Here is a 10,438-nt window from a genome sequence, read left to right as displayed (position 1 = left end):
GGCATGGATACATGGAACAGAATGAGCTGTCAGAGAGGAGGGGGAATTGAGGGGCTGGATAAAAGAAGGTGAGGGGATTAAGCAAAAAATCATATATATATATATATATATATATATATATATATCACATAGTCACACAGACAACAGTGTGGTGATAGCCAGAGGGAAAAGGGGGTTGAGGTAGATAGAGGTGGGCAAAGGGGGTAGATAAATGGGGATAGAAAGAGACTTTGCTTTGGTTGATGGGTGCATGATGCAGTGTGCAGATGATATTTCGATGAGTTGTACACCCTAAACCTGTATAGTTTTATGAATCTGTGTCACCCCAATAAATACAATTAAAAATGATGGTGAATTAAAGTGGTATACTAGTATCTATTTAACATAAAATTGAACTTCCCAATTAAAAGAGATTTGCAGACTGGATAAATGTGTTCTAACTATTGACTTACGATACAAATTGTTGAAAGTAAAGGAATAAAAAAAGATATGTAAATAGAAACCAAAAGAGAGCTGGAGTGTCTGTACTAAAATAAGTCTAAATAGACTTAAGATAAAAATTGTTATGGGAGATACAAGAAGGATATTATATAATGACTAGAGGCCTGGTGTATGAATTCATGCATGGGTGAGGTCCCTCGGCCTGGCCAGCGATCAGGCCGATTGGGGCTGCTGGCTGGGGAGGGACTGTAGGAAGGCTCCGGGGCATGTCCGGTCCTTTCGCCCAGTCCCAGTCGCCAGACCCAGCAGCAAGCTAACCTACCAGTTGGAGTGTCTGCCCCCTGGTGGTCAGTGCGCATCATAGCGACTGGTTGAGCGGTTGACTGAACGGTCGGCCCATCTTTCAGAGACTTAGCACAGTGGTCAGCAAACTGCGGCTCACGAGCACATGTGGCTCTTTGGCCCCTTGAATGTGGCCACGAAGTTTCAATCGCACTGTACGTTGCGTCCGCACGTGGTATTTTGTGGAAGAGCCACACTCAAGGGGCCGCAGTTTGCCAACCACTGAATTAGCATATTATACTTTTATTATATAGGATAAAAGGGTCAATCCATATAAAATATATAACAATTATAAACTTGTATGCACTTAACACAACAGCAAAATACATGAAGCGGAAACTGACAGAATTAAAGGGAGAAATAGTTCAACATTAATAGTTGGAAACTTCAATATCCTACTTTCAATAATGCCTAGAACAACTAGATAGATGATTATCAAGGAAATAGAAGACTTGAACATCACTATAAACCAACTAGACCTCAAAGACTACTGTTAGAACATTCTACCTAACAACAGTAGAATACACATTTTATTAAATATCTTTTATGAATAAATTGACAGCCTAACCGGTTTGGCTCAGTGGATAGAGCGTCGGCTGCGGACTGAAGGGTCCCAGGTTCAATTCCAGTCAAGGGCATGTACCTTGGTTACGGGCACATCCCCAGTGGGGGGGGTGTAGGAGGCAGCTGATCGATGTTTCTCTCTCATCGATGTTTTTAACTCTCTATTCCTCTCCCTTCCCCTCTGTAAAAAAATAAAAAAAAATATTTTTTTTTTAAAAAAATAAACTTTGTTTCACATACTCACAGCCATAAACCTACTTTTGCCACACCCTGTAGTGGCTTATCTTTTTATCCTAGTGCCAGATAAAGATAAAAAGATAAGATACACGTATATGCTGCCTATAGGAAATGTGCTTTAAATATAAAAACATGAAATATAAAAGCAGGCTAAAAACAAAAAGGTGAGGAAAATATATACCATGCTAACACTGGTCAAAAGAAAGCTGTAGTAGCTATATTAATATTAGATAAGAATATAAAAATGTATAAAGTAGGTCATTTCATAATAATAAAGGGGTTAATTAATTAAAAGTTAGAATTATTCTAAACATTTACATCCCAAACTACAGAGCTTAAAAATACATGAAGCAATAATTAATAGAACTATAAAGAGAAATAGACAAATCCACAATTAGATCCAGATATTTTAATACCTTTCTCTCAATAAATGATAAAAGAAATACAAGGAAACCAGCAAGTCTATATTATATTAGACTTGAACAACACTGTCAATGAACATGACCTGACTGACATTTTATAAAAGACTCCACCCAATATCAGCAAAGTACACATTCTCCTCAATATACACACAGTATTTATCAAGACAGACCAAATTCTGAGCCATAAAGCAAGTCTTAGTAAATTTAAAAGTATGTTCCCTGAGCACAAATTTAATTAGAAATCAATAACAGTAAGTTCTCTGAAAAAAAATCCCCAATATTTTAAATTTTAAAAATCCACTTGGGGATCCAAGATGGCGACCGGCAAGAAAGTAGGGAGGAAGAGTGTGTGAGAGAGTGAGGGAGCAATAGAGGAGTGTGTGGACATGTGTGGTGTGTGTGAGTGAGAGCTAGGGACAGTTAGATCCTGCAGGTCTTCCAAGGCGCTGCCAAACTGGCAGTCTTAGACGGTGAAACCCTGCTGCCACCACAAACACTCCAGGGAGGACACCGCTGGCACAGAGACCATGCCATCTTGAAGAACAGAACTGCTTGAGACTAGGATCCTAGCCTTGCCACTACCCAATCTGGTCTCAGTCGCAAACCAGGACCCTATAGCCACTTGGGTAAAAGACCTGCGACCACAGCTGCAGACCCATGGACACCAAGACCCCAGGCACCCCAGCCGCAGATTTCTGTGAGTCACAGAGCTAATCCCCCTCCCCGCCGGCCCCGGCCCCGTGGCAGTGGCGTAAGAACTGCCAGACCCTCTCCGCAATAACAGGCATCCTGCTCACACACAGCAGCGGTGGCTCTACCTGAATTTGAGCCTGGGTGTGTGGACACAGGAAGTTTGTTTCCCGCAACTGCCGGAGTCTATTTATTGTCTTCACTAGCTGAGTATAGACAGAGACCCCCAAAAGTTAGTAACCTTGAAGCCCTAGCAAAGGTCAGGGCTGTGCACCACCCAGTTAATCTAGATAATGGTAGCCGAAGCAACCTCCCTACCTTTATTCATGTAAATAGCTGAAGCAACCTCCCTACCTTTAATCATGTAAATAGCTGAAGCAACCTCCCTACCTATCATGTAAATCCTTATTGATAAGATAGTCTGCCTATTACTGGAAATTGCCTGTGGGTGAGCTAATCTGTGTGTCATTGAAACCTCCTTACCCTAGGGCTACCCCAGATCAAATAAAAGGTTGGAGCGGCCTGAGCATCAGGGGAAGTCCCTCTCCTTGAGTTGGACTTGCCCGCCTGGCTCCCCAACATTTCCAAATTGTCTCTTGTCTCTTTTCTCTCTCATTTGTGTGCGGCTCCTCTTCCAGACCCCAAACCCTGAACCACGCGGAACGTGGAGGGAAAACACACTTAACAACACGTGACCAGACCCCAGGTGCACGCAGGGAGGCTGTGCTGAATTTGATCCTGGGTGAGCAAACTCGGGGAGCTTGTCTCCCATGACCAGACCCCATGCCCACGCAGGGAGGCTTTGCTGAATTTGAGCCTGGGTGTGCAAACTTGGGGAGCTTGTTTCCCGTGCCCAGACACCACACCCATACAGGGAGGCTGCGCTGAATTTGAGACTGAGCGCGCGCGAACTCAGGGAGTTTGTTTCCCATGACCAAATCCCGTGCCCACACTGGAGGGCTGCGCTGAATTTGAGCCTGGGTGCACAGACACGGGGAGTTTGTTTCCCGCAGTAAACACCCGAGTGACCAGAACCCACGCCCACACAGGGCGGCAGTGCCACCTTTGATTCAGGGCAAGTGCACACAGAAGGCTGTTTTCTGCAGGACAGGAGTGGACCTCCTGCCAACACAGTGCGACTGTGAAACCCGGTCCCCCAAGCAGACCGGGGACCCTGATTCTCCACGTGAGAGGCAGCACTGAGCACCAGTGACTTCAATCTGTTTCTCATTGTGTGCACCTGGGATCTCTGATTCCTAGTGCATTCACACTAAGAGCAGTGACCCCAATTCTTGATGCATGCACAAACAGGGACCCTGATTCTTGGCACAAGGCTGCACCAAGCAACAGAGACTTTGATACTCAAATCTCGACGCGGACACAGGGGGTCTCTGACTCCTGACATACGCTAGGGGACTGTGATTTTTTGGCACACACTAGCGAGGTCTCTGTTTTAGTGCAGCTCAAGCAAGGTGCCTGATTCTAGATGCGTACACGATGCCACACTAAGCGCCTGTGACTCTGATCCGGGGTGAGCATGGCTCCCACCAATCTACAGCAGCCACACGTTGTGGTGTTGGAGCTCCTCAGTGACACTGAGGAGTGCGAAGCTCCCACTGCACATGGCGCAGGCCCCTGCAACTCGACATTTGAAAATTCTGGTGATAGTAAGAATGGGGAGACAACAAAACAATCCCCAGAGGAAAGAAAATGAGAAATCGCCAAGAAAAGAAATAAGTGAAACGGAAGCATGAAACAGATAAAGAATTCAGAGTAATGGTCATACAGTTCATACACCGGATGGACGAGAAAAATCAACAACCTATGCAAAAATCAGGAAGAAATCAAATGTGATATAGCTACAATAAAAAAAACCATGGAAGGTTTCAACAGTAAACTAGAAGAAAAAGAGGACCGAATTAGTGAGTTAGAAGATAAGATAGAGAGACAAGCCCAATCTAAACACTAACTGGAGAAAAATATTAAAAGCAGGAGGAGAGCCTAAGGGAGCTTTGGGACAATGCAAGACGAAGTAATATATGTATAATAGGGCTGCCAGAAGGCCAAGAAGAACAGCAAGGATTAGAAAAATCTATTTTGAAGAAATAATGACAGAAAATGTCCCTGATATGGGGATGAAAAAAGTTACACACGTACAGAGAGTCCCAAGCAAGATGAATCCCAAAAGACCCACACCAGGACACATCATAATTACAATGGCAAATGTTAAAGACAAAGAGAGAATCTTAAAGGCAGAGAGAGAGAGAGAGAGAGAGAGAGAGAGAGAGAGATACCTACAAAGGATCCCCCATCAGATTATCAAATGATTTCTCAACAGAAACACATAAAGCTAGAAGGAAATGGAAGAAGGTATACAAAGTGATGCAAAGCAAAGGACTGAATCCAAGAATACTATATCCAGCAAGATTATCAATCAAAATTGATGGGGAAATCAGGAGCTTCGCAGAAAAAAAAGGCTAAGAGAGTTTATCACTACCAAGCCAGCAATGCAAGAAATGCTAAAGGGAATACTGTAAAAAGAAGAAATAGAAAGGGAGGAAGGAACAGGCATAAAGCACAGAAATGGCTACAAACAAGTACCTATCTTAATAACTTTAAACATCAATGGATTAAATGCTCTAAACAAAAGACATCAAGTGACTGAATGGATAAGAAAACATGACCTATATATATGCTGTCTACAGGAGACCCACCTCAGAACAAGGGACTCACACAGACTGAAAGTGAAGGGATGGAAAAATATCTATCATGCAAATGGAAATGAAAAAAAAGCTGGGGTAGCAATACTTATATCTGACAAAATAGACTTCAAAGTGAAGACTATAACAAGAGACAAGCAAGGTCACTTCATAATTCTAAAGGGATCAATACAACAAGAGGATATAACTCTGGTAAACATTAATGTACCCAATGCAGGAGCACACAAATACATTAAAAAAACTTCTGGAGGATATCAGGGGTTAGATTGACAGCAACACAGTCATAGTAGGCGACTTTAATACCCCATTAACATCACTGGATAAATCCTCTAAACAAAAAATTAGCAAAGAAACATCAATACTAAATGACTCACTAGATCAGATGGACTTAATCGGCATCTTTAGAACATTCCACCCCAAAACTACAGAATATACAATCTTCTCAAGTGCACATAGGACATTTTCAAAGATAGACCACATATTGGGACACAGGCAAAGTCTCTCCAAATTCAAGAAAATTGAAATCATATCAAGCATCTTCTCAGATCACAATGGCATAAAATTAGAAATCAACTACAGTAAAAACAATCACAAAAGGTCAAACACTTGGAGGCTGAATAGCATACTATTAAACAATGAGTGGGCTACCAAAGAGATAAAAGAAGAAATAAAACACATCCTGGAAACAAACAACAATGAAAACACAACAATCCAAAATGTTTGGGACAGAGTTGAAAGCAGTCCTGAGAGGGAAGTTCATAGCATTACAGGCTTACCTCAAAAAACACGAAAAACTGATAATAAAACATCTAACTCTGCAACTTGAAGAATTTGAAAGAGAGGAACAAGAAAAGCTCAGAGTGAGCAGAAGGAAGGAAATAATAAAGATCAGAGCAGAAATAAATGACATGGAGACCAAAAAAAAAAACAATACAAAAGATCAATGAAACCAAGAGCTGGTTCTTTGAAAGGATAACAAGATTGATGACCCTCTAGGCAGGTCACCAAGAAGCAAAGAGAGAGGACCCAAATAAACAAAATCAGAAACGAAAGAGGTGAAATAACAACAGACCCCACAGAAATACGAAGAATCATAAAAAAAAATACTATGAGCAACTCTACTCCAACAATCTGGTCAACCTAGAAGAGATGGACATATTCCTAGAAAAAATACGACTTTTCAAAACTCAACCAGGAGGAATAAAAAAATCTGAATAGGCTGATAACTATGGAGGAAATTGGAGCAGTAATCAAAAATCTTCCAACAAACAAAAGCCCTAGACCAGATGGCTTCACAGGGGAGTTTTATAAAACATTCAAAGAAGAATAAAACCTATCTTCCTTAGACTATCCCAAAAAATTCAAGAGGAAGGAGCACTTTCAAGCTCTTTCTACAAAGCCAGCATTATTCTAATCCCAAAACCAGATAAAGACAATACAAAGAAAGAGAACTACAGGCCAAAATCCGTCATGAACATAGACGCCAAAATCCTCAACAAAATTCTAGCAAATTGAATCCAGCATTACATTAGAAAGATCATACTCCATGACCAAGTGGGATTTATTCCGGGGATCAAGGATGGTACAATATTTGCAAATCAATAAACATAATGCACCATACAAACAAATTGAGAGATAAAAACCATATAATCATATCCATTATTGCAGAAAAAGCATTTGAAAAAAATCCAACAATCTTTCTTGATAAGAACCATCAGCAAGGTGGGAATAGAAGGATCATACCTCAATATAATAAAAGCCATATATGACAAACCCACAGCCAACATCATACTCAATGGGCAAAATCTAAAACCATTTCCACTAAGAACAGGAACAAGACAGGAATGCCCACTCTCAATACTCCTGTTTGACATAGTACTGGAAATACTAGCCATTGTGATCAGATAAGAGGAAGTAAAAGGCACCCAAATTGGAAAAGAAGAAGTAAAACTGTCCTTATTCGCAGATGACATGATATTGTACATAGAAAACTGCAAAGACTCCATCAAAAAACTACTAGACTTAATAAATGAATTCGGCAATGTAGCAGGATATAAAATTAACACCCAGAAGTCTGTGGCTTTTCCATACACCAATAATGAAATCACAGAAAGAGAAATTTAAAAAGCAATCCCATTTACCATTGCAACAAAAAAATTAAGATACCTAGGAAAAAATTTAACCAAGGAGATAAAGCACCTGTACTCAGAAAATTTCAGGACACTGAAAAAAGAGATAGAAGAAGACATGAACAAATAGAAGAATATACCATGTTCATGGATTGGTAGAATCAACATCATTAAAATGTCCATACTACCCAAAGCAATCTATAAATTCAATGCAATCCCCATTAAAATACCAACAGCATACTTCAAAGACCTAGAACAAACTCTCCAAAAATTTATCTGGAATAAAAAAAGACCCCAAATAGCTACAGCAATCTTGAGAAAGAAGAACAATGTTGGAGGGATCCCAATACCAGATATCAAGCTATACTACAAAGCCACTGTTCTCAAAACTGCCTCGTACTGGCACAAGAACAGACATATAGACCAGTGGAACAGAACAGAGGACCCAGAAATCAACACAAGCCATTATGTTCAATTAATATTTGACAAAGGAGGCAAGACCATACAATGCAATCAAGACAGTCTCTTCAATAAATGGTGCTGGGAAAACTGGACAGATACTTGCAAAAAAATTGAAACTAGACCACCAACTTACACCATACACAAAAATAAATTCAAAATGGATAAAGGACTTACACATAAGATGGGAAACCAGAAAAATCTTAGAAGAAGCTATAGGCAGCAAAATAGCAGACATTTTTCATAGCAATATATTTAACGATACAGCTCCTAGGGCACTGGAAACTAAGGAGAAAATAAACAAATGGGACTACATCAAAATAAAAATCTTCTGCACAGCAAAAGAAACCATCAACAAAACAACAAGAAAGCCCACTGCATGGGAGAACATATTTGCTAATGTTATCTCTGATAAGGGTTTAATATCCAACATTTACAGGGAACTCCTACAACTTAACAAAAGGAAGACAAACAATCAAAAAATGGGCAAATGACCCAAATAGACACTTTTCGAAAGAGGACATTCAGAAAGCCAAGAGACATATGAAAACATGCTCAAAGTCACTAATCATCCGAGAGATGCAAGTCAAAACAACAATGAGGTACCATCTCACACCTGTCAGAATGGCTATCATCAACAAATCAACAAATGACAAGTGCTGGATAGGATGCGGAAAAAAAGGAACCCTCCTTCACTGCTGGTGCGAATGCAGACTGGTGCAGCCACTGTGGAAAACAGTTTGGAGTTTCCTCAAGAAATTAAAAATGGAATTGCCATTTGACCCAGTAATAGCACTTCTGGGAATATATCCCAAGAGAACAGAAACACCAATCAGAAAGGACATATGCACCCTTATGTTCATAGCAGCACAATTTACAATAGCTAAGATTTGGAAACAGCCTAAATGCCCATCAGCAGATGAGTGGATTAGAAAACTGTGATACATCTACACAATGGAATACTACGCTGCTGTAAAAAAGAAGGAATTCTTACCATTTGCAACAGCATGGATGGAACTGGAGAACATTATGCTAAGTGAAATAAGCCAGTCAGTGAAAGAAAAATACTATACGATCTCACTCATTTGTGGAATATAAAGAACATTATAAACTTATGAATAAAAATAGACACAGAGGCAAAGAAACATCGAACAGACTGTTAAACTACAGCGGGAAGGCTTGAGGGTTGGGGGTGGGGGAGGTAAGAGATCAACCAAAGTACTTGTATGCATGCATATAAGCATAACCAATGGATGTAAGACACTAGAGGGGTGGGGTTTGAGGGCATGTGCTGGGGGGTAGGGAGGGCTGAGGGAAGGTCAATTGGGGAAAAAGAAGGAGACATATGAACTACTATTTGTAATACTTTAAACAATAAAGAAAATAAAATTCAATAAATAAAGGCAAATGAAATTTTTAAAAAATCCACTTGGATAAATAAATTAAAAGGGAGATTGGGAAGTATTTTCAACTGAATGTGATTCACCATGTCAACTAAAAATGGAAACCATATATCATCTCAATAGATAAGAGAATATATTAAAAAATATTTGACAAACTCCAACATCCATTCCCAATTTAAAACTCAGCAAACCAGGAATAAAAATTACTTCCTCAAGTCAATGAAGAGCATCTATGAAAAAACCTACAGTTAACATCATACTTAATAGTGAAAAGTCAAGCTTTCTCTCTAAGATAATGAACAATACAAGCATGTTCACTCTCATCAGTTCTATTCAACATTGCATTGGAGGTTCTAACCATTATAATCAGGCAAGAAAAAGAAATAAATAAAAAGCAGCCAGATTGGCAAGGAAGAAGTAAAACTGTCTTTTTTTTTCTTCTTCATTAACTCTTTATTACAAGTCATACTCTTATAGAAATATATGTGGACTTCAGTGAAAAAAATCAAATGTATCCAAGAATAAAAAACACAGCACATAAAGTAGTATATGCATTCTAGTGTTTGTGCCGGAGAGAGCAGACGCCCAGGAAAAAAGCTCTTCTAAAAGGGCCTGGCTCAAGCCCACCTGCGAACAGTTCAGGGCAGCACAGGCCAGCCTCAGTCACAGTGTGGTGACCACCACCTCTTCCCGCAGCCGGGCGGGTGGGTAGCACCAGCTCCTGGGGCCTCTCGGCCAGCGGCAACCCCAGGCTGCTGAGAGGTGCCAGGAACAACCTCTCAGGCTGGGTGGGCTACATCTGGCCCTGCGAGGGCAGCAGCAAAGACATCCCTAGTCTCCTGGGCTTCAGGGCCAGTCCTCAGAAGTCCTCTGTTAGTCCGCCTCTTTCAGGAAGATCTCACTCAGAAGGACCCACACGGACGAGTCTGTATGGATGGAGGGGCGCAGTGCTTTCCAGGGACCGAAGGCAGGGTCCATCTCGCCCTCGGCCATGCCTTTGTAGGAACCTATCCGGAGTAGCCATCGCAGCT

General features: G+C 40.8%; 1 protein-coding gene and 1 pseudogene across 2 annotated transcripts in view; both read right to left on the bottom strand.

The window, feature by feature from the left end:
• Positions 1-10,438, bottom strand: part of REC114 (REC114 meiotic recombination protein) — a 148,424-nt gene that overhangs the window by 65,008 nt on the left and 72,978 nt on the right. The window lies entirely within an intron of this gene.
• LOC102430931 overlaps positions 1-10,438 on the bottom strand; it is a 21,424-nt pseudogene that overhangs the window by 9,283 nt on the left and 1,703 nt on the right.

This window comes from Myotis lucifugus, unplaced genomic scaffold (genome assembly GCF_000147115.1).
Source record: "Myotis lucifugus unplaced genomic scaffold, Myoluc2.0 scaffold_41, whole genome shotgun sequence".
Lineage (NCBI taxonomy): Eukaryota > Metazoa > Chordata > Mammalia > Chiroptera > Vespertilionidae > Myotis > Myotis lucifugus.
This window is presented reverse-complemented; position numbering and strand designations above follow the sequence as displayed.